The sequence below is a fragment of the Euphorbia lathyris genome, chromosome 4, assembly GCF_963576675.1.
Source record: "Euphorbia lathyris chromosome 4, ddEupLath1.1, whole genome shotgun sequence".
Taxonomy (NCBI): domain Eukaryota; kingdom Viridiplantae; phylum Streptophyta; class Magnoliopsida; order Malpighiales; family Euphorbiaceae; genus Euphorbia; species Euphorbia lathyris.
The window spans coordinates 32709604-32735996 of NC_088913.1; positions in this window are offsets into that span (position 1 = coordinate 32709604).

Sequence of the window (26393 nt, forward strand, 5' to 3'; positions counted from 1 at the left end):
TTGATTTATTCTTTTATTAGTTTAATTTAGTTATTCTTATAAGATGTCAATCGTTCAAATGTAATACGTGCAATATAATTTCAGGGAGCAGCAAACGCTCGAGGGATGCTACAGAGGACGACTGGTTAGTGAAGGAGCAGGTCCCCGACGGTCCTGTTGATGGTTCAGTGATTCCCAATTTCATGGGACATGTTGGAGCTGGGATTTGGAGAGGGCAGGAGAGGAGCGTCTTTAGGTGCCATACGAGATCAGGGTTTTGCAGTAAGCTGGTCACATGGTTGAATGATACTTCTGAGGAGACCCATACGCTTATACAGTCATCTAGGGTGGCACATCTCCCATCTATCATGTACACTCATATTAATGCAGTTTTGATATCTGCTTTTACGGAGCGTTGGCAGCCAGACACGTCATCATTTCACATACCTTTCGGTGAGATGACCATTCTATTGCATGACGTGTGGGAGATTTTGCGTATCCCAGTAGGCGGGGATATGGTGATTGCTGACCATGGGTCGTCGGATCTTAAGTCCTCAGTTATGGTTCTGTTCGCGATGACTAGGGAGGAGCTGCTGGCTGACCACTACTTCAGTGGCGGAGTACCTGCTACTTCCGTCATCAAGATGTGTAAAGCAGGATGAATTCTCGATACTGAAGTGATAGGTTGGATATGGCTTATGTTTGGTTCCACCTTGTTTGTAGACAAGAGTGGCAACTGGTCTGACCCGCCTATTTGCTGGAGGTATATAAAAGGGCAGATGTTGTGCTTGGATACTCATGAGGCTCAGCTGTATTAGCATACCTATGTCGTCACTTAGGTATTGCTAGTAGAGGAGATTGCGGGCAGATCACAGGCTATCTGACTCTTCTTCAGGCATGGATTTACGAGTACTTCTCGTGCTTCAGGCCTCATTGGGAGGGAGTGACAGTGGACCCCGATGTACCTAGGGCTTATATGTGGCTAGCGGTCTCTAGGGAGAAGATAAAGGATTGACGAGAGCATTTCGACACCGGATTGATAGCTTGACGGCTGATGAGGTACAATTCCCATTTAATTATAGAAACAATGTAATTAAAATATATTAATTTACTTTTACATTACTTTAGTTGTATACATATGTAGGTGATGTGGATGCCGTACGGTCGTGGTGTCGTAGCCCGCACTCAGAGGACTATATACACTGAATGAATACGATACCGGGATTTGGTTGAGCCTTACATGCCCGGAAGATGCCTCCACCAGCTGGGGTTTGTGCAGACAGTTCCTCCGCAGATTCTCAGGCCCTCCAAGGCCGTGCGTCCTTGGTCTAGTATGAGGTCTTCTTTGAAAATCTTCACACGGTGAGTCAGGCCCAAGGCTCGTGTGGACAATGGTTCGAAACAGACTACACATCGTGTCAGATAGGGCACACGCCATGTGAACTACCTTAACCACCAAGTTCTACGAATTCCTACACAAGTCTGCCACTATTTAATTATTGTTTTGCCCTCTTATATTTGTTGTTTTGCTATTTAATCTTGTTTACTGATTCGCCATTAGTCTAGTTCCTCACATTTTGCGCCTATTATGTAATTCAAGCTTCTAACCCTAGTAAGGGGTTTTAGGTATTTTCCTACCTAGTTTAGGGAGATATTTAAGCCTCTCTTTTTTTTGTGTAAAAATGAACAATTTTTAATCAATCAAACTCAAATTTTCTATTGGAAACAAGATTATTCAATCGGTGGGATTATTTTCTACCAGTTTTAGCTAGCGAAGAGATTGTCCTTTGTTGGTTTAAGATCAAAACCATCATTATCGTCACGAATTCCTATAAAAAAATCAATGAACTACTATACATCAATCCAACTTGAATATTAAATTGAGTGAATAAATATATTACAAATTATAGGATAAATTTGAATGTGGTTGAAAAAATCTTGAGTTAGAGAGATAAAATACGAGCAATAATTGATTTACAAAATGTATTCACAAAGGAGAATTTGAGAGTGTACTTTGGGTAATTTGGTTTACATACAAAAGGATGGCAATGATTTTGACCAAAAAATTTGAATTGCTTTACGACAAAGAATGTCCTAAAACAACAAATGCTACATCAATTATTCATAATGTATGTATGGTTTTATTCTTGACACGCTTTTCATGCCCGTCCCCAACCAGATTTTTTTTTATTTCCCCACATGTACTACCTCAATTTTATTTAAATTTTTCTTAAAAACTTTTTTTTTAATTTAAATTTCGATACGGATACGCATACATATATGGATATGTGTACGGTACAGAAAACGATATTTTTAAAAAATATGAGATACGGATACGGTGGAAATACGGAAAATTTCATATATAATAAATAATATATATCATTTGATTTTACTACCAGGTACTCGACTTGCTTTGAGGATTTTTTCAATATGTTGCGTGAACATAGGATAAGGCGTAGTAGAAGAAAGTCTTGGACTTTTGCTGTGATTTCCTGTATCTGGTTCATTTGACATGTAAGGAACCAAGCTATTTTTGAGAATGAGCTTCCTTCAATCCAAACCCTCAAGCACAGACTGCGTCATTTGATACACGAGTTCAGAGGAATGGAGGTTAATGCTGTCCGACCGCCTCCGGAGCCTGACTTTGTGACTGTTCGCTGGATTGCCCCACCGACTCATTGGCTGCAAAGTAAACACTGATGGTGCGTCTGGTATTACTGCTGTAGCAGGAGCTGGTGGTCTGTTTCGAAATTCAAGAGGATTCGTAGTCGGATGCTTCGCTTTTCCGATTCCGAATGCGCAGGCTCACATCGCTGAACTCAAGGCAATTGTGTATGCCGTCAAAGCTGCGTGGGACAGAAATTGGCATAATATCTGGATTGAATCTGACTCGATGTATGCAGTACAACTTCTGAATAACAGACAAGCTGAGGTTCCCTGGAAAATCAAAAGAGAATGGCAGCACTGCAGAAGACTTCTGTCAGCTATGAATTGGAGAGCTTCTAATATCTTTAGGGAAGGAAATCAGGCCGCTGATCGGCTCGCGAATCATGGGCAGTTGGCATCTTCCCCTTGCTGGTGGCACTCGGCTCCCTACTTCTGTCAGGCTCTCGTGTTTGATGACTTATGCAATGTAGCGCATATTAGAGTTATGTAATCCTTTTATTTTTCTTTCTTTCTTTTTTTCCTTTTCTCTCTCTCCTCTCTGTATTTTTTTCTTTATTAATAAACGGGTTGTTGGTTGTGCTGGGGGTGCCAACCTAGTTGGGATGCCCGGCCTTCCTTCGCGTCCCAACCTTCATTCAAAAAATATATCATTTGTAGTGAAAATTTTAAAAGATACATAAATATATAAATCACAAATCATATTCATAAAGTCATTATAAAACTACAAATAACACTCACAAGTCATTATAAAACCACAAATAACATCTACAATATTAACCAATAAGTCATATGATCCTTATATTTTTAAAGTTTTTTAATTTGTTAATGGATGGTGGGTTGATATTACTTTATTTAATTTGTTATATAATTCTTATTTTTTTAAAGTTTTTTTTAAAAACCAATAATTTAACTAATTAATTATAAAAAGTATGCCCGGCGTATCCCCTAATTAAAAAAGAAAAAGAAAAAGGGATACTTCCTTAACGTATCCCCGTTGTATCCCTTAATTAAAAAAAAAGATACTTCCTAGCCGTATCTCGTACATATCCTGCCGTATCCTCACCGTATCTCCATCTTTGGAGTATCGAATACCCGTACATTGTCCTCTTAGAAGTATCGGTGCTTCATGGATATAATTTCATTTAAAATAGGCTTAAATATCATTTGCTCTTGAAGTTGTCCAAAAAACTTGATTGGCTCATTTGAACTTTCAAATGTCGTGACAGCCCTCTCAATTTGCATAAGATATTCAGTTAGCCTCATGAACTTGCCTAAAATGTAACCACTTCATCATTCGGTTGTAAAAAAGTAAGATACTTGCGGAAGATGTGTTGCATACGTCTTAGAATGTCATTACATAATTCACATAATAGATTAAAAATGAAGTTCTTATTTGCTCAACGGTCAATCTTGTCTTCTCTAATATTAGAACCAAATACTCTGACCTTGATCATTTTATTTTTTTTAAGATGCGTGCAATAGATTTTCCGTATTTAACTTACTTTTTTTTTTGTAATTGTGTGATTAATTGATTACGTTTTATGCAAGTTCACGGGGTTAATTGGTCATTTTATACAAGTTCAGGGGCTATCGGTACACTTTGAAAATTCAGAAAGCGAATCAAACTTTCTGGACAAGTTGATGGCACAAATGACGTATTAAATCTTTAAAATAATATATTTGTAATATAAGTGAAAATGTCAAAATTTCTACTCTTGTTCCCTTAATTTTAGGATGGAAATATGATATTAAAATTTGTTATAGAAATTTGAAACTTGAATTTTTATATTTATAATTTGATAAATAAGTGGAAAAAGGATGTGACTTCTCTCGTAAATCAGATCTCCAGGATTCAGTATCTGCATTGAGACGAACTCCTTTCCCGTTATCGGTCGGACACGAAGGACGATCTTCTAAAAGTTTCAACTCCTCTTTAGTCGGTTTATCTATTTCTTCCAATTTAGTAGAATCAAACATGGATATCACACTCTAATTAGGAAAACTCAATCCTCATAGTTCTTTTTCTAATTGGGTACATAGCCAGTTTCTTCCTATATAGAATAAGAATCTCCACTCGTATATAAATGATTCATACTCCCCCTTTAAAGGTACATAACAATACTCTACAGTGATTCTCAGAGCACTCTCTCTCCCTCTCTTTGAACTTCTCCTTTCTCTTTAGATCGGAACTGTCTTAGGGCTTGTTTGGATGAGAATTAATTAAAATAAGGTAGAGTAAGATAAGGTAAGTGAGGTTTGTAAAATAACTTATTGTGTTTGGATGGAAGGTAAGATAAGTGATGGTTAAATGATATAATTGTGTTTGGTTTGAAGGTAAAGTAAGATAAGGTTATATATAAAATTACTCTTATATCCTTACTCTTTTAAATAAATTATTCATTTCTCTCAACACTTGATTCGGTTTTAAAAGTACTGTCTTTTTCTATTTACAAGTTTTGCAGTCTTGCATTCCATAGAAGTTTTGATGTCCCCACCCTACCAAATTGAATAAACCATATCACTGAATTAAATTATGGATGTTTGCATAGGAAACACAGAAAAAATATTCAACATACTAGTAGTTTAAATAATAAAAACAAAAATGGGGGTGGTAGAGATTTTCATCTGGTTCGATCCTTGGTTCAAGTCAATAGTTTGAAAGAGTTATATTCAAACATTAGTATTATGCTGATATTCTTAAGAAAGCCAAGGTTGCTGATATTCAAACATTATTATTGTTATGTATGTGGTTATGGATTTTGTTTTGTGATCGGTCGGAAAACAGTCAGAGAAACCATTGAAGACGAAGATAAAATGTTAGACTTTGGATAGGTAGTGAGAGTAAACTGGGCGGAAAACATTAGAGACAAAAAGAATGAGGGTAATTATGTCAACAGAAAATACTTAACCATGCTTCCCCTCCAAATTGGGGTGTAAAGAAAATGAAGGAATATTTACCCTCACTTACCCCCACTTACCTTACCCTTCAATTTATCCTCAAAACAAACAAGGTAATCCCTCTCCACTTACTTTACCTTACCTTGATTAACCCCCATCCAGACAAAGTGTTAATCGTCAAAATGTCCTTATCGGGAACCCGAGCAAGTGTTTCATTATCTTACAGGACATCCAGACGAGGAATATCAATGCAGACTTATCTTTCCTTACTCTACATTGAACAGACTAAAACACGAGAAGGATCTTTAATTTGCTAAGACCGAATCCTAAATTTCATACCATGTCATCATTTGTGCACCGACCGTGGATATGAGTTAGTAAATCATGACTTCTTGAGGCCTTAATTCTGGTGTAACAGACACTACTCCGACAACAACTTCTCGATTGCCTCTATAAATGCCTCCCACAAATGCAAACAACAGAGTCATCCTGACTACCACCAATGATGCAACCTTTGGTTCGTCTTTGGGGGCATGTTGGAGCCTTTTCTTCCGTTATGCTATTGGAAAAACTTCCTCAAGCCAAAATAGATGAGCAAATCTTCACATGATTGGCTGACACTATGACCTTATAGCATGCCAATCAACTAATTAGACTTCTATCTAAAATGGCATCCCGACTAAATAATGGGTACCATAAGTTATCAACATTGAACCCCGATGGATCTGTACATTAAGCGCCTTGTTCCCAGTTTCAAACAGAACCTGCCAACGTTGCTTCAGTTGGCGTCAAAGGCCGATCTCTTGATCATCAACCAGCTCTCCCATTCAAGAAGCCATGCAATAACGCCTAGTAGCTACTTTATCCCACAAATCATGCCAACTCATGCCAATTTTGGCCTACAAATGAGTATCCTATCCTCACATCCTACTATTCCTTCCACCGATACACCTACCTCATCGGTTGTGCAAAGCACACTAATGCAGGCGCCCAAGGGCTCAACTATCCCTAAACATGTTCGCACGGCTACTCTGTTACTCCATATGCATATTGTATTGAGGGGGTTCCTACACTGATGACTGCTGTCTATAGCGGCATCACCGATCAACCGACGACTCCAGAGTCAGACGTGGTTTCTTAAAAAACCTTAAACCATGTTTGGAACTAATCGATGTTCCCATCCCGTAGTCCATAATCGACATATTCAGATCTCTATTTTCTAAGATACTTTTAGCATTTCGCACAGATAGAAAGTTCAAACATCCTCCTTTTCCTCAATACAAGGGGGTAGAGGATCCTATGACACATGTAGGAATCTACCGAGACCGAAGGGCCTATTGGTCCCTTGTGAGTTAGAGTTTAGTTCCAAAGGGGGATGGAACTATTGGGTAAATTTAACCCTTAATAAATTTTTCTCACAAATAATTCAATAGCACAAAACATATGCAAGTTCAGAATAAGAGGCAATCTTCGTTTATTGCGTTGTACAGATAAACAAAGCTTGATTCTTCTTCTGATCTTTCTCAACAGAGTTCAGCTTGACCAGAGAAGCTTCTGTTATGACTTAAGGTTATGCAATATATTATGAACAATAGTCAGAAGCACTACTTACATATTTTAACACAAAAGCAAGCAAATATCAGAAGATGTAAAGTAAAGGGTTTAGAGAGAGGTTACTCAGTGATTTATACTGGTTCGGCCTCCTGCCTACATCCAGTCCCTAGAATACATTCTTCTAGGTTTTAATCCACTAATGAACTCTTTCAAATGGTAGAGCATAAACCTTTACAATGGACTCAGAGGCACTGCAAAGTACCATCTTTGCACACTACACTCATCATCTATCTACCTAGTAATACAGGACAAGGATTTGATTCAATGGAGAGTTCTTTGGAGATTGTTATTGCATTACACAATCTACAGAAAACATTGGACTACATGAATAAATTGTTCATTGAGAGTCTTACACAGAAGTAGGCAACGGAGGCTCCAATAGGAACCACGAGGGTTCAAGCGAAGCCAAACATGACTCTTTCTCCTGCAAAAGGGAAGGAAGATGTGATGATGCTTAACCCACCACAACAAAGGAAAGGGGCTACAGAAATTCATAGCAGTTCCTCATTGGAACGTTATCCCACTCCTTTACCAAAGAAAGAGTCAGGCAATGCAGACACAAGCTGCGTGGGAGAAAGCAGTCTTGTGGTATCAGTCCTGGTGCAAAAAACTGAACAGAAATTGCCCATAAAAAAATCTCCCTAAAAAGAAGCAGAATGATCCCATTAAAAAGAAGCCTAACGATTTAATCGATTCGAGGGGCATTCTTGAACCATTTGAACATAGATGCATGTTTTTGGTTCTAAGGTATTGCATTTACATTTCTGCTTATGATTCTGCATCCATTTGGACTAGGCAAATACCAATGAATATTTTATTATTTGAGAGGATCACTTAGAAGCATGTTGGAGTAGAAAGAAATAAAGGGCTAATATTGCTAGTTCTGTTAGCCTTATGTTTTTATTTCTTTGTTTTTTTTTATTTTATTTCCCTAAAAAGAAAAAAAAAACTATAGAGTTGGAGGCAATTAGGCAATTTTATTCGGGCAAATTTCATAATTAATCTACTTAATTTGGCCCAAATTGGTAAAATTAATAGAGTTGGAGGCAATTAAGCAATTTAATTTGGCTTGAATTTGATATTATTTTGCCAACTATATTTTTTTCGTCAATATGTGTGAGAAATTAGAAGTATTGGACGATTTGGTAATTTATCAATTATTCTGTCTGAATTGGATAATTAGCCAATTAAATCAATTATTAAATCCAGTGCTTTGTGAAATTTGCGATTAAAGGATATATGAGTGAATTTTTCGCTCAAAACAATGCTTGTAGTTTAGTTAATTAGTAAAGTCAGACTTTGTGTTTTGGATAATTTACAAATCCGGTCTTTTTAATTGCTTCAAAGTAGTCATAACAATAATTTTCACGAAGTACCTGAATTTGTAAACTGTATAAAGCACATAACGGTTGCTTACAAACTTTTAAACCACAAAGACTGTCTTTACAAATCGGTCAAACCACAAGATTTATTTTCATATTTTTCCTTTTAATCGTTTTTACCAAAAAAAAATAGACAAATAATAAAAACTAGGGACTCTTCCAAAAAAATAAAAACTAGGGTTAATGAAAAAAAAACATGTAATTGCATTGGTTTGCAGATGAACGAATGTGCTTTTTTTATTGTCAAAATAAGAACTGTATCGCTATTTGCAAAATCAAACAAGTTGATATTTTTTTTTTTTTTGGTAGAAAAGGAAAAGAAAAACGAATAACAACAAACTACCCAGGAATTAGCCTAGGGAAGCTAACCCCAATCCTATCTTCTAAGAGAAGATGAGAGATGAAACTAGGGGAAACAGGAAGGGTAGTAACGCCTAACGTCCCTTCATGGCCCGCCGCCGCCAAGCGATCAGCAACACGATTCTGCTCTCTAAAAATATGTCTGAACTCTACGAACTCAAAGGAGGAGCAAAGCCTTATAATAGCTTTGATGATGTTGCGACTGTTAAGACCCATAGAATGATTCTCAGAAATCATTTTGATTGCTTCCAAATTATCAGACTCCACAGAGAGCCTCTTAACACCCAGCCTTTTAGCAAGATTGATTCCAGTAAGAATAGCCCAGAGCTCCGCAGAAAAGGAAGAACCCAACCCTAAATTCTGGGAGAACCCAGAAAGCCAGACGCCCCCTACATCTCTAAGCACACCTCCAGCCGCAATCTTACCGTTACTGAGGCAGGAACCATCAGTATTCAGCTTCACAACCCCCTCTCTTGACCTGCTCCATCCCACGAGATGGACATCACAACACTGAGAGGCTCTGGCAAGGGACTCTCCTTTGAAACTATCGATAATAGAGAAAAGTTTTTTCGAGAAGAAATCAGCTAAGTTTGTCATAAAAACAGTTTTATCTCCAAAAATCTCCTCGTTTCTCCATTTCCAAACTTGGTGACAGATAATAGCAAAGAAAATGTCACCATGCTCCATGTATGGAAGCAACTTTCCTCTAACACCATCAGAGAACCAGTCGACCTCAGAATGTGCCATGAAGGAAGAGAAAATATGGTGTGGGAGAATTTTCCTCCAAACCTCTTTACTATTAGAGCAATCTCTAAGAGCATGGCACAAAGTCTCAATATGGCCTCTGCATCTACTGCAAGCTCCAGAATCAGCCAAGTGCCTTCTGTGCCTATCCGAATTAGTAAGAAGCCTGTCCTTAACGCCCAGCCACAGGAAACTCCTAATACGGAAAGGAACTTTAAGGGTCCAAATCGACTTCCACACATCCGAGGGAGGATCAGATCTAAAGAGAGAGAAAGCTTCAAAGGCCGATTTGCAAGAATAAACTCCATTGTTAGTCAGCGCCCAACAGTGCCTATCCAAGTCTTCCTCTTGATTACTCACCTTCACTCCCCGCATTCTAAGGAGAGTCTCAAGGCTAAAGAAAGTATCAAACTTTGACCAGATCCAGTCCCCTTCCGAGTCAACCACATCGGCAATCCTCCAGTTGCGTATATCACTAGGCGGGGGGGAAGAACACACCTCAATTAACGGTTTATCCCCAATCCAGTTATCAAACCAGAAACTAATGGACTTACCATTCCCCACCTCCAGGCCAACTCCCAAGCAGAACTCATCAAACACAGCACTAAGTCCTTTCCAGAGGAAGGAACAATTAGCAACTCTCTCTTTCGGGCCCCCGAAGATTTTGTCTTTCCGATACTTACCACAAAGGAGGCGAACCCAAAGAGAGGAGGGGTTTTGCCACATACGCCAAAGGAGTTTCATTAATAAAACTTTATTATTGTCCTTTGCTTTCCTAATACCCAGACCCCCAGAATCTTTAGGCTGGCAAACCTCACTCCAAGGCACAAGATGGATCTTCCTGCCCTCCGCAGCTTCCCCCCACAGGAACCTACGGTTAATCTTGTCAAGATCATTAAGCACAGGATCCGGAAGCTTACAAGCCTGCATGATGTGATTGGGAGCAGCACAATTAACAGATTGAATTAACGTGAGGCGGCCAGCGAGAGACAGAGTCTTGGCTTTCCAAGTGGCACACTTCGAATTAGCTTTATCCAAAGTCTCTTTGAAGGAGCCTTTAGACACACGCTCACTATGGAGGGGAACGCCCAGATACTTCCCAAGAGAATCAGTAAGAGGAATACCTGAGAGATCACTTAATCTCTTACAGACTCTCTGATTCATATTCTTAGAGCACATCATCCTAGATTTCTGGATATTAAGCTTCTGCCCAGAGGCCGAACAAAAACAATCCAGAATATCCATAATGACTCTCAACTGCTCCTCATTACCCTCAAGAAAGATAAGGACATCATCTGCAAAGAATAAGTGAGTCACCTGGGGACAGAAGCTGTTGATCGCCACAGGGTGGAAACTCCCATTATCAATCGCATCCTTATTTTTTTTTTTTTTTTTTTTTTGTAAAATTAACCCTAAAAGCTAATATTAATAATTAATAAACATTTGACAAATATAAAATGCAAAAGGAAGGGATTATTCACAAATACATCCCACCATTAAAATATTGTTTATCAGGTTAATTTTTGTAATGCATGTAAATTAACGTTGAGTTATTGCAGTGGAAGAAATCGAATCATGAATTCGTATTACCAGCCAGCCACACAATTTCTAGGCAAATTTATTTGAGAAAAGAAACAATAATTCAACAAATAATGGGATATTTGGTTGTTAATTTTTTATGCTTCTGGTTGTCTTTTTATTTCAAACATGAAAGCTTTAGATGTTAAGTTGATTACCTTATGTTTGTCTTTTATATCGGAAAATTATCGATGTATCGTTATCCGATCTATTTCCAAGACAAACTATTTACCTATATGAAAGGACCACTAGTTAATAATTTTCATGATCACTTTCACTGCTAACATCACTCTTCAAAATCCAATAAATATTATATTTCATTTTTAAAGAATGTAAAAACTATTTAGGTAACTTAGATGTTTGAAATATGGGTTGTGTGACTTGTAGATATTGTTTTCTTTCTGATTTACTACCATTTATTACATCTTTTACTTCAGCAATTACAATTGTAGTTGTAGGTGTAAAGATACTATTTTATCATTACATTTAATTTATTGTGTGTTGAATGCCCTTTTTAATATTTATTTTTTCAGGTTTCTATCATCAATTGCTTTTATTAGTTAATTGCTTTTATTAGTGTACTGAAATTTTAATTATTTTATACCTACGATCTCTCTCTCTCCTCACCCTATATTTCTCCTATATCTCATTCAATAATTTCACACCTATCACTAGATTCACTTCAGGGACTAATTAAATCAATTTTAAAACTTGTTCATAAACATGTCATTATGTCTGGACACACACAGTTAATTTGGCTCAATACTTATATTGGAAAAGTAATTATTTCTTTCATAAAAAAGTTTTCAATTGATATAATAATCAATAAGAAAAAAATACAGATATATTGGAACTCTAAAAACATAAAAGTATTTATTTAAAAAAAACATTAAAATATTTTGAGTTCTCTTAATTTGTTTTGAAGCTGTAATAGCATCTTCAAAACAGTAAATTATTATAAACGGCCAGTTCTCAAGATATTTCATACATATTCTAACATATGTAATATAAACCTATATACATTATGAAAGCTTCTACTATTTTTTCTATTAAATGACGTGATAATAAATGTGAATTATGGATCCTTAAAATGAAAGACCGTGTGTTTAATATAAAAACTTATTCAAGAGATTTTTAGTACACTTTTTTAGTGATTTAAGGAGTTACTAATATATATCATCTCCAACAATAGTCTTTTTATTCATCGTTATTTATTATTTTATCATTAAGATTATTAAATATGGTTATATTTACCAGTAGTAATAAGAGGAAAGAGTCACCTCAATAATAATAAAAATATGGAGGGAACTAAGAGTAAAGAGAGGTTCCTCATTATAGAGGGAACTATCACTAAATAATTATCTTGTCATTTTACTATCAATTGACCAATAAGTTTCATCTCTTCAATACACCGTTTTATAAGTTCCAACTCAAATGTTCTATGTGCACGATCCTATGAGTTTGTCCTTAGTTAGCAGTGGGCTCACATCCCATAGACTGTAAGTGAGTTCTAACAAACCATTACAGCCCCAAATAAGATAGAGTATCAGCAGTCTAAAGATGCAGATACCCTACCGTTATCTCTTATTGTCTTTTACCATTTGATATTAATATAATAAATAAGAGGCATGTCGACTGTCACCCTCTCTTTATGATATTTCTTGATTTCAAGTAGATTGATGAATTAGATAAGTAAACCACTTATCAGGGTATGATCACACACTTATCAAGTGGTATGTGATATCATCTCAGTGTTACATAAGTGGTAATTCCATTACTCACTATCAATGTCAATGTGTTCACATGTTCACCCAATCATACTCATATTTGGCATTCTATTACAGATCCGTTAGGCGTATGTCAAAGTGAACTGAATTTTACAATGATATTATAATGAAATCTGGTCTCAAGACAATAAGAGACTTACTTAAAAGAACTTATGACACAACCACTATGTAGTTTTCTCAGGTGGACCGATCCTTCACATGCATGCATCATGTACATATATTCACACTGACTTAACAAGCACTGGATCTAGTATGCATTACTACCATACAGTCATCGAATATACAAGTTTGTGGTCTTATTCATTCCCATGATTAGAAGAGACTTGAGATATGGTTTTACGATTAATGGATTCTTTAATCATATTATGGTACAAGATATAAATAAACTAGATTAATGCCTTTATTAATGTGACACAAATAGTGTATATATACAAGAAGAATCAAAGTATAATACAAAATACAAAAAACCAATTCCTATGAACTAGGGCACACCAACACTTTTCGGAACCAACGTATTGTTTCTCGTTCTTTCACAGAGACATAATATTGGTCAATTGCTACTGCAACGTCCGAGATTAGATGGATTCAAATGCTACTTGGTGAAATTGGATTCGCTACCAGCACATCTCCCATTTGTAATGTGATTATTTGAGTGTGGATACTTAACTGCTAATCAAGTTTTCCATAATCACAGTAAATACTTGGAGAATGATTTTTATTTTGTTCATGATAAAATGCGAGAAAAAACATTGGTCGTGCGGTACATATCAATGGTTAATCAAACCACAAACGTTTTTTACAAAATTGTTAAATCGTTTTTACACACCATACAGTCCAAGGAACCAATTCCTAATTTTTAAGGGGGTGCTTGATTAGTTATTTTTCTCCTCCTATTTGTCTTTTCAATTTAAAATGAATAGTTTTAGGTGTTTGGTTAAACATGCCATGTTTGGCTTTTGTAGCTGAAAAATATTTCTTTTTTATAAAAGCATAAAATCTTTACTTTTTGGAAAAGTAGCATTTTCAAACAGTAAATAACAAATCGTAACAGCAAACAACAAACAACAGATAAATCAAACGAGTTCTAATATACTACACGGCTAAGAGAGTTCAAGATATAATAGGACTAGTTGTTCATAGCGTTGAAATCTTGTGACTATCATATATACGTGAACCATTTCCTTTTTTATGAAATTGCTTTACCATTTAACCTATTTTTATAGAATTGCACAAACAATTTTAAATATATTAAAGGGATAAAGTACAAAAATATCCCTTATATTTACGGTTAAAAGCAATTTTATCTTTAATGTTTAAATTTTAGCATGGCAAAACAGGTAATCTTTTTACTACACTAATTTGTTGATATAAATATAAGTAAAAATATATGCAAATTGCTACAACCAAAACGACTTGAGTCTTATTATTATTATTCAAATTGATTAAGAACCTTTGTTTGAAAATAGATACTGCGTAATTAAGCTCAAAATAGGAAGAAATTGAAAAAAGCCATTTTGAATTGACAACACAAAACAAAATTTATTAGTGTATACCTATCTTTATTTATGTTCATGGCTGAAAAATTTAGGACGATCTTCATCAACACGTGTATTTAATTTAATTATTTCTGCCGGGAGAGAAAGCAAAATACTTCATTACAAATTCCATGCCAATATCAAATTGTTTCTTTGCTAACACATTTAATAGAAATTTTAGAATATATCTATCAAATTGGTCTATTATAATTATGTTAGAGCAACAAATTAAATACCATCGATCTTGAGGGAGTTTTTTTCGTAACAAAAACTTAAAACTTAATTCGGTTTTGAAATTTTATAGCAACGAATTAAGTACCATTGAAAAGTTTGTTTCGTAACGAAAACCTAAAACTTAAATCGGTTTTGAAACAAACAACTAATCTGTCAACTTTTGTTTTATAAGGTATTAAAATAGTGTTTTAAAGTTTTTGCCAAAATAATTAATTTAGTTCTCACATAAAAAAAATAACACAAATTCGATCTTAATGTTTGTGAAATGTTGTAATTAAATGTTTCAATAACAAAAATAGAAACATCATGTGTCAGTTTATGTTAGTAAAGCTTTTTATTATGCAATTTCATAAATGTTTAGATTGAAATTGTATTTTTATACATGAGATTAAATTAGTTCTCTCTGAAAACTGTGAGGCTATTTTAACACGTTATTTTTTTTTTACTTTGTTTCAAAGTTTTTCAATAATCATATAAATTAAATAAACTTAGTAAAAAACCAAATTTTTGTGTAATCTAAACCGAATCAATGAACTAATTGTTATTTGTTGGGTTAAGCTACATATTTCGTCTTATGTTATTGGGGAGAATGAATTTAGCTTCAACGTATAAAACAATGCAATCTTTACCAGACGGTCAAATTAAAAGTTTCATTAATGGAAGATATTTTTTTAAATAGAATTTTATATTTTTACAATCTTCATAGTTTTAATAATTCAGTAATGCTTGAAATTACAACGTTCTATTGATTAAAATGATACATCTTCCGTTAATAAAATTTAAAATTACACCATCTCTAATAAACATGAAACTTTAGATTATACTGTTTCGTACGTGACGACTACATATACTCTCTCCATATAACGCTAGAGCCAAATTTATAAATTCTATTTAAAAAAACAGTGCAAAGCATTTATGTTGATTATAAACAAATTTTTGAAAAATGGTTTCTAAATTCTATATAATAAATTTTATGTCCTTAAATTAAAACTGCGTCTCATTTGTTATAAAACAATTCGAGTATTCAACAATTCCTGCAATATTTAATATTTTATAGCACACATATATAATTTTTAATTTGATTTAACATATAAGATAAGGATAATTTTTATGCTTTAATTTTATATAATATGGTGAGATTAAGTTTCTTTCAAAAATAATTCAACTTAGATAGGATGTGATTAATGGATATATACTAGCTTAGCTATATAGCTAGGTAGCTAGCAAGCTCAATTGTCTTGTCATTAATAATCATATTATTAAAACTTTTCCTAATTTAGATTAGTCATAACAGATATAATTAGCAAAAAAATTATACATGCAGTGTATTTAAAATATTAATTAATCTATGTACAGTTGTATTCAATTAATTTGGGAAATAAATTCAGAAAGCAACATTTGGACTACTTAAATCCATGAATACATGCATGCAATACAATATTCCTTGAATTGTCATTTTATTGATATTATGATATAAGGAAAAATTCTATTCAATTTAATTCGTTATTAATGGTCTACTGATTTTATGATGAATATACAATTATCAATCAATTATTAGAGTTGCGTCAAACTTATGCCAACCCTTTTCGAAAATACACTTTACCAACTTAATGTAATGAATTATTTTCTTGGTTTTATATATATTATTTTCTTGATGGGTTTTCCCATTGTAATGGAATTATATATGACATTATTTATGATATGCTTGCTTAATAATAGGATAAATTGATATAATTTTACTCTAGATCTAGAGTAAAATTAAAAAAAAAATTACTAAAATTTATAAAACCAATCATGATAAAAAAAATCATTGAAATAATAGCGTGTTTGAAAAAACTGATATTTACATGTGACATGATAATAAAAAAATTGTATTTTTTTTTAACAATAATCCAATTATTTGAAATTACCACAGGGCACAACTTTTCATTTTTTTGGTTGTCATAGATACAGAATTGATAACCATGTCATATGTAAAAGTATGTACTTCCAATATGATTGTCATGGTATTATTTTCGTGTTAACAGCAAAATGTTATCTGTTGGTCCTATAAATGGATCTCGGGGAAGATGACCCAAACCAAGATGTCGAAGGATTCGAATCTTGTACTGATAGTAGCGATTATATGTTACATGCTTTGGAAGGTGAGCATGGATAGGTTCCTAGAGAGACGGTGCATGTGGTAGCTTCTTACTATGACATTAACATGTCCTACCTTAATTAGGACTATGAAAGGTTATAAAAGATAGAGCTCAGAGAGCCATCAAATACATTTTTACACATTTTGCCTATTCCTTTTGTTTTGTATCCTCTTAAGAACGACACTGACTAGGCATCATATAGTCCCTTGCCGGCCACCAATGCCTTATTTTACATGAAGCAATCAGACGTGAAGGTAGAGCTTGACATCTTATCACCAGAAATCTATATTATTTATCATTGGTGCGGTGAGTGTGGAGTTAAGAAATAACCATCATTTTATCAGCTCCTAAAATGGCAAAGATTGGTAATGGATGTGATAAAAAAATTCCACCAACGACCCCTCCCCCCAATAATGAGCACCAGTTGCCACCCCGATATAGTCTATCGATAAATTCCTACATAGGGTTGCTATCGATATGAGTCGAGGTGATGCAAATATTTTCTTTATAGTTCTCACCAAAATAGTCTCACAGTTATGGAGAATGAAAGAACCTCCTAATATACATGTGAATGCGATGGCCAGACCGAACATTAATAACCTACTCCAAATCCCAACTAGGGGTGGCATGATTGGAATTGAGTTAAACCCTAGAAATGTGTTCCTAGATACATCTAGAGGCATGTTAGAAGGGTTAAGTGGAGAAGATCACAACTGTAACCAAAGGACATTTGCATCCTCCTTCTAGTTTGGTGATGGGAAGATAGTTGAATGCATCATCACGAGACCACCATTGCAAACACATCAAACCTAGCTGGGGATGATATGATTGAAATGGGGTTGAACCTTAGAAGCTTGGTCCTAGATACATCTAGAGGCGTATCAGAATAGTTAAGTAGAGAGAACATCATAGTTCTAAATGAAGGACATATGGATCCTCATTCTGGTTTGGTGATGGGTGGAAAGTTAATGCATCCCCTATAATGTTTGAGACCACTGTTGCAAAGACTTGACATGCAGTCCATGTTGGTGTTTAGTGTCCTATAGACAATTGTTCTAGGATACAAACTTAATGTAAATGAAGTGTTCTTTATATCATTTGTTTTAATGAGATATATGTTTTATAACTATATAAAGGCAATCCCTTTTAAGCACTAAATAAAGTCTAATAAAAGGAAATCCGTAAGTTTGTTTTAAAGTGATTATAAAGTGTTCATACAAGCATGAAGTGAGACAAAACTTTATAATAAATTAATAAACTTAAAACCACCCCAAGTTAAGTAATATGTTTAGGATTGACATATCACTGCTAAGACTTGTATGTAACAATGTCTTCTGTCCGACAGAAAGCTGATCTCACAAGCTTCATATATATAGATATCTGGACAGTTACATGGATCCGATGAAAGGTAGTTCATTAGGATTGGGGACCCGACTTGAGATAACAGGATGGGTAGATTCATCCTTGTCACCTGTTCATCTCATTAGTATTAATAGGTATAAATAATCCTCAGAATCAAAGGAATGTTAATTGGTATTCTGGATTACGGAATGTGACGCTTTGATCCTGTTGTAACACGATCCTTAACAGAGATGACTCTGGGGTGTGAACAGCAGAGGTTGGGTATCACAGGAAGTGATTGCGGGATCGTTATATATTGGATTGAGCATTTATCACTCCCGATAAATGGGAGATATGTCCATGGATCGCTTGTGGAAGTCTTGACTCTAAATCCTTGCAAGGTGATAGCTTAAGAATGAAATTAGATTTCTCTTAACCTATCTAATTGGAGTTGACTCGGCCAAGAACAAGTAAAACGAACGTCTCGCTATATGTGACTTGACATTACCCATAGTCATAAGATTCAGTTCAAGGACGTAGTTGATAAAGGATCGAATTATACCGTAACTAATACTGAAATGTCAACGACAGAATTAACCTGTCTTCTTATAGCTCTAGGGGAATGATTACGGACTTGCTAATCACATACTCTGTACATCATTCCGTTATGCAAAGATTAAAATATAATTCTTTGAAAATTAATTTTAATAAGTTGCATACGGCTAGAAGCAATAAGAACCTAATGAGTCACACATAAGACTTGGAACCCAAAAGAGAGATAGATGTTAATTAATTGACGGAAGCCCAACTGAGCCCAATAAGGCCCAGTGACTGTAGGGGTCGAAATTTATGTATAATAAATACATAAATAATTAATTTGATTTTATCTATTCTAATTAGATTAGGATTATGAATTAAATTAATTAAAGGATAACTAAGTTAGGAGTTTTAATTAGATTAAATTACTCCCATTATTATCCAATAAGGTTATTGTTATTATCTTTTATATTTAGATATATTAATAGATAATAATTAAGAGTTCTATTCCGAATTGAATTCTTATTCAATAACCTAATTCTATCTAACTAAGGATTAGATACAAGGAAGATTATAAATACCCCTAAGGGATTTTCGAAATCCCAAACCCTTGAGAATTTCGAATTCCACACTAAGAGAGAGAGAGAGAGAATTTCGAACCCCCTAAGCCCGAGGACGGGATTTTCTACCGCTTTCTTCCGTTCAATTGATTTTCATCTTTCTTTCTTTATCCTTGATCTTGTGTTGATTAATTAGAGACAATCTATTTTGGTTGCTACTCAACGGTTGATTCTAACTTGATCTTATATTTGTTTTGTTCTGTGCTCGAGAACTTGAAGTAAGAGCTGTGGGCACTTCGTTTGCAACGGAAGATAGAACATCTAAAAGGTATTTCTTCTTATCCCTCTTTATATGAAATAACGGTTAACGGATCTTGTGGTTTATGGAAATAGGTTAAAATTTTTATATTTCCGCTGCTATACGTTAGCCTATTTTTCCAACATTGGTATCAGAGACATCGTTAAATCCGTTATTTCATATATGAAAATTTAGAAGTTTTTCAATCAGATTGAATAAATATTTATAGTTAGGTTAATTAACAAAACTGTTTTAATTAATTAGTTCTAAGAGATAAATAAGTTTTAATTAATTGTTAATTATAATAAATTGTGCACATGTTCCTAATAATTTTGGTTGATAATCATTATAACAAAATCTATTAGTTTTATGGTTAGATGAATAAAATCAGTTTTATTTATTCTAAAAGATAAAATGGAAAATCTATGATAGTTTTTTCCTATTTTCTAAAAATCGTTTTAAAACTGATATATATATATATATATATAAAATAAACAGTAGTTCGGGTCGCGCCATACGGCGCGACCCAACTACTGTTGCGCGGTTGCTGCCTCGCGACAACAACCGCGCGCGGCGTCTGGCTGCCGCTGCCGCAAGGCAGCGGCATGTCCGACGCCTAGGGCTGCTGCCAAATGGCAGCAGCCCGACCTCGGGCCCGGCCCGATTCCCACCTAGTTTTTAATTGTTTAAAACTATTTTTTTAATATATATATGTATGTTTCAGAAATTAATAGTTTTCTATTTTGATTATCGAATGAAAATTTATTTAAAAGTTTGTTTTACCTATTCGTAAATCAAAGTTTTAAATAAATTAAAATCAAAATTATTGGGACGTGCATAATTAAAGTTTTGTGTAGTTAGGATAACATAAAAGACACGAAACTGTTAGAAGTAAAATTGGATGAAAGTTATATGATGCGTTAATGTGATTAACCCAAATATTACATAAAATAGTTATGTAATCAACCAATTAAATTTATTTAATTGAGTCTATGCATGTTTGGAGTTATGGACATATTTGGACCCTCTTTAGTCTTTTGGTATTTTTGAAATAGGGCCTGCGAGTCCTGCCTTTCTACTATCTATTGTAATTTCTCCTCTCATCTAATTCCCTTCAATTTAATTGAAGTTTTCTTTAGTAGTATAGAAATTAATTTGTAATTTCAAGGCGCCATGGAGAAGACGGAGGACCTAAAGAGTGTTGGAAATTAGGCTAAGGTATAGCAGCGGAAATATAAAATTTTTAACCTATTTCCATTTAACCACAAGATCCGTTAACCGTTATTTCATATAAAGAAGGATAAGAAGAAATACCTTTTAGAAGTTCTATCTACCGTTGCAAACGAAGTGCCCACAACTTCAAAAGAGGTAGAAACTGTCTACCAATCTGCCCTATCCGAAACAGACTTTCAGACCTCCGAACGACAATCCCTCCGGTGGAAACGTGGAAGAATATGTCTAAAAGCTCCTGTCCAAAAATCGCGACGATCCGACGGTTAAATCTCCGGGAATCCGCGAAATCGTGAACTGACCTGATGTAGGAGTAGAAAAACGAATTTCTCCCTTTTGTTTGTTGTTCTTCTTCGAGTTCCCAAACACGAAATCAAACATGGGAAGATTAATTTGGAATCAACCGTTGAATAGAAACCAAAGTAGATTGCCTCTAATTAATCAACACAAGATCAAGGATAAAAGAAATAGATGAAAATCAATTGATCAAACGAAGCCGTAGAGAAATCTCGTCCTCGAACTAGGGGTGTCGAATTTTCTCTCTCTTAGACTAGGTGATTTTCGAAAATCACAGTAGGGTATAGCTTTCTGGGATTTCGAAAATCTCAAGGGAAAGGGTATTTATAATCTCTTGTATCTAATCCCTAGTTAGATAGAATTAGGTTACTGAATAGGAATTCCATTCGGAATAGAATTCCTAATTATTATCTCACTATATATCTAATATATTAAGGATAATAATAATAACCTTATTGGATAATAATGGGAGTATATTAATCTAATTAAAACTCCTAATTTAATTATCTCTTAATTAATTTAATTCATATTCCTAATCTAATTAGGATTAACAAAATCAAATTAATTATTCATGTATATTACTACATGAATTTCGACCCCCTCATGTCCATGGGCCTTATTGGGCTCAATTGGGCTTCTATCAATTAATTAACATCTATCTCTCTTTTAGGTTCCAAGTCTTATGTGTGATCCATTAGGTTCTTATTGCTTCTAGCCGTATGCAACGTTATTAAATTAATTTTCAAAGAATTATATTTAATCTTTGCATAACGGAATGATGTACAAAGTATGTGATTAGCAAGTCCGTAATCATTCCCCTAGAGCTATAAGAAGACAGGTTGATTCTGTCGTTAACCTTTCCGTATTAGTTACAGTATAATTCGATCCTTTATCAACTACATCCTTGAACTGAATCTTATGACTATGGGTGATGTCAAGTCACATATAGCGAGACGTTCGTTTTACTTGTACAGGCCGAGTCAACTAAAAAAGATAGGTTAAGTGAAATCTGTATTTCTTACTCTTAAGCTATCACCTTGCAAGGATTTAGAGTCGAGTCTTCCACAAGCGATCCATGGATGTATCTCCCATTTATCGGGAGTGATAAATGCTCAATCCAATATATAACGACTCCGCAATTACTTCCCGTGATACCCAACGTCTACTGTTCACACCCCAGAGTCATCTCTGTTAAGGATCGTGTTACACCAGAGTCAAAGCATCACATTCCGTAATCCAGAATACCAATTAATATTCCTTTGAGTCTGAGGATTAGTTATACCTATTAATACCAATGAGATGAACATGTGACAAGGATGAATCTACCCATCCTGTTATCTCAAATCGGATCCCCAATCCTAATGAACAACGTTTCATCGGATCTATGTAACTGTCCAGATATCTGTATATATGAAGCTTGTGAGATCAGCTTTCTGTCGGACAGAAGACATTGTTACATACAAGTCTCAACAGTGATATGTCAATCCCAAACATATCACTTGACTTGGGGTGGTTTTAAGTTTATCAGTTTACTATAAAGTTTTGTCTCACTTCATGCTTGTATGAACACTTTATAATCACTTTAAATAAACTTACGGATTTCCTTTTATTAGACTTTATTTAGTGCTTAAAAGGGATTGCCTTTATATAGTTATAAAACATATATCTCATTAAACAAATGATATAAAGAACAATTCATTTATATTAAGTTTGTATCCTAGAACAATTGTCTATAGGACACTAAACCCCAACATACTCCCACTTGGACTAAATCCAATTGTTTCTAAAACTTATCCCAGTAGAAGTTAAATGACGATTATGTATTCTCTAGGTTAAAGGCTTTGTCAACGGATCTGCAACGTTGTCCTCTGTAGGTACTCTTTCTATTCTCACATCTCCTCTAGCCACAATCTCTCTAATGATGTGGTATCGCTTAAGGTAATGCTTGGATGCATTATGAGACCGTGGTTCCTTTGTGCGCAATGGCTCCATTGTTATCACAGTACAGTGCAATGGGATTGACAATGTCAGGCACCACACCTAGTTCTATAATGAACTTTCTAATCCAAACCGCTTCCTTTGCTGCTTCCGCAGCTGCGATATACTCTGACTCGGTCGTAGAGAAAGCTACGCTTCCCTGCTTGGAACTCTTCCAACTGACTGCGCCCCCATTCAAGATAAACAGGTATCCTGATTGGGATTTATAATCATTCTCATCTGTGAGATGACTTGCGTATGAAAATCCTTCTATTTTCAGATCACCTTCTCCGTACACTAGGAACATATCTTTAGTTCTTCTCAAGTATTTAAGAATGTTCTTGACGGAAATCCAATGCTCGTATCCCGGATTCCCTTGGTAACGACTCGTTACAGATAACGCGAACGCTACGTCAGGTCTAGTGCATATCATAGCATACATAATCGAATCGATTGCGCTGGCGTACGGGACTACAGCCATGCGTTGTTTATCATCATCGGTTTTAGGACATTGATGATTGTTTAACTTTACTCCATGTAACATGGGTAAGTTACCTCGTTTCGATTCAAGCATGCTAAACCGATTTAGCATATTTTCAATGTATGTAGCCTGTGAAAGACCAAGCAGTCAGTTGGAAGATATCATGGAAGTTTTTATGGACGATTTTTCAGTTTATGGAGATTCTTTTGATTCTTGCCTAGAAAACTTGGATAAAGTTTTGTCTAGGTGTGAAGAAACAAATTTGGTATTAAACTGGGAAAAATGTCACTTCATGGTTGACGAAGGAATTGTTTTAGGTCACAAAATATCTGAAAAAGGATTAGAAGTAGATAGAGCAAAAACTTCAGTAATAGAGAAATTACCCCCTCCAACTACTGTTAAGGGAGTAAGATCATTCTTAGGACATGCTGGTTTTTATAGAAGATTTATTAAGAATTTCTCTGTAATTTCCAAACCACTTACTAATTTACTCATGAAAGATTCAACCTTTGATTTTAATGAAGAATGCGTTAAAGCTTTCGAAACATTGAAAACTGCTTTAGTCAGTGCACCTATTATTGCTAAACCTGATTGGGATTTACCATTTGAAATTATGTGTGACGCAAGTGATTTAGCTGTCGGATGTGTTTTAGGTCAAAGGAAAGATAAGAAACTTCATGTCATTTATTATGCAAGTCACACACTGTCTGGTGCATAATTAAACTACACCACAACAGAGAAAGAAATGTTAGCCGTAGTTTTTGCATGTGACAAGTTTAGGTCATATTTATTAGGTTCAAAAGTTATTATTTATACCGATCATGCAGCATTAAGATATTTATTTGCTAAAAAAGATGCAAAACCACGTCTAATTAGATGGGTTTTATTATTGCAAGAATTTGATATAGAAATCAAAGACAAAAAGGGAGTAGAAAACCTTGTCGCCGATCATCTATCGAGACTTGAAGATGAGAACGGTCCCATAGGTGAAACTGTCGGTATACGAGATGATTTTCCTGATGAACATCTCTATCAAATAAAAAGTGTCATGTCACCTTGGTATGCAGATATTGCTAGTTATCTTGCAGCCAATATTGTCCCGGAAGGATTAGATTTCCAACAAAAGAAGAAATTCTTCTTCGATATTAAACAATATTTTTGGGAGGATCCTTTTCTGTTCAAGACTTGTGGTGATGGGATAATTAGGAGATGCGTTGGTGAAAACGAGTACGAATCCATAATGTCAGAATGCCATTCTAGCTCTTATGGAGGACATAATGGAGTTAACAAAACAGCTGCTAGAATATTTGAAAGCGATTTCTTTTGGCCTACGATGTTTAAAGATGTCCGTTCATTTATTACTCGTTGTGATAAGTGCCAAAGAACAGGAAATCTAGGAAGGAAAGATGAGATACCCCTCACAACCATATTAGAAGTTGAAATCTTCGATATGTGGGGAATAGATTTCATGGGACCCTTTCCCCCTTCTAATGGTAAAACTTACATATTAGTTGCCGTTGATTATTTATCAAAGTGGGTTGAAGCAATTGCAACCCCGACGAATGATTCTAAAGTTGTCATTAATTTTCTTGACGATATATTTTGTAGATTTGGTTGTCCAAGAATTATCGTTAGTGATGGAGGTACTCATTTTATAAACAAGAGTTTTGAAACTCTTATGAAAAAATATGGAGTACGCCACCACGTATCAACGCCATACCATCCTCAGTCAAATGGTCAGGCGGAGATATCAAATCGAGAACTCAAATGGATTCTCGAAAAAACAGTTTCATCCACAAGAAAAGATTGGTCTTCTAAACTCAATAATGCGTTATGGGCGTACCGTACTGCATTTAAAACACCAATAGGAATGACTCCTTACCGCTTAGTATATGGTAAGACATGTCATTTGTCAGTCGAATTAGAACATAAAGCCTATTGGGCTATTAGAGAACTTAATTTCGATTTACATTAAGCAGGTAAGAAACGTTTGCTCAATTTGAATGAGTTAGATGAGTTACGTCATCTATCTTATGAAAATGCAAAGATTTATAAAGAAAAAGTGAAGAAATGGCACGATGCCAAAATTAAAGTCAAACACTTTAATGTTGGGGATAAAGTGCTTTTATTTCATTCACAACTTCGTTTATTTCCAGGAAAACTTAAGTCCAGATGGTTAGGACCATATTTAGTCGTCAAAACATTCGATTATGGTTCTTTGGAACTAGAAGGTCCTAACGGAGTTCGATTCAAAGTTAATGGTAATCGATGTAAAATCTATTACGAAAATATTTCACAAATTGAAATTCCGTTCGTAACAAGATTATCTGACGTATAAATTACTCAGTTTTTCTTGCACAGTTTATTTTGTTTTTCTTATGTTTTTGTTTATTTTATTTTATTTTATTTTCAAAATGCCATTTTATGATTAGATGATTTTATGTGGTGATTTAAATACATAAAATATTTATATTTCATGATTTTAGGTTTGATTTTTAGGAAATTAAGATGAATTTGAAGTTTCAGGCAATTCTCTGCCGAGAATTTAGAATTCCCTGCCGAGAATCCCTTCATTTAAGAATGTCACAAACAGGTTCGTATTTCTCTGTTCATACCGAGAATATTTAAATTCTCTACCGTGAATCAGGAAGTGGCTTTGATGCCTGATTTCCGCAAGGAAATCAGCGTGTTGCGACCGCAGCTTTGCCATTCGCGGTCGCGACACGCATATTTCCTGCACTATTAGGCCTGAA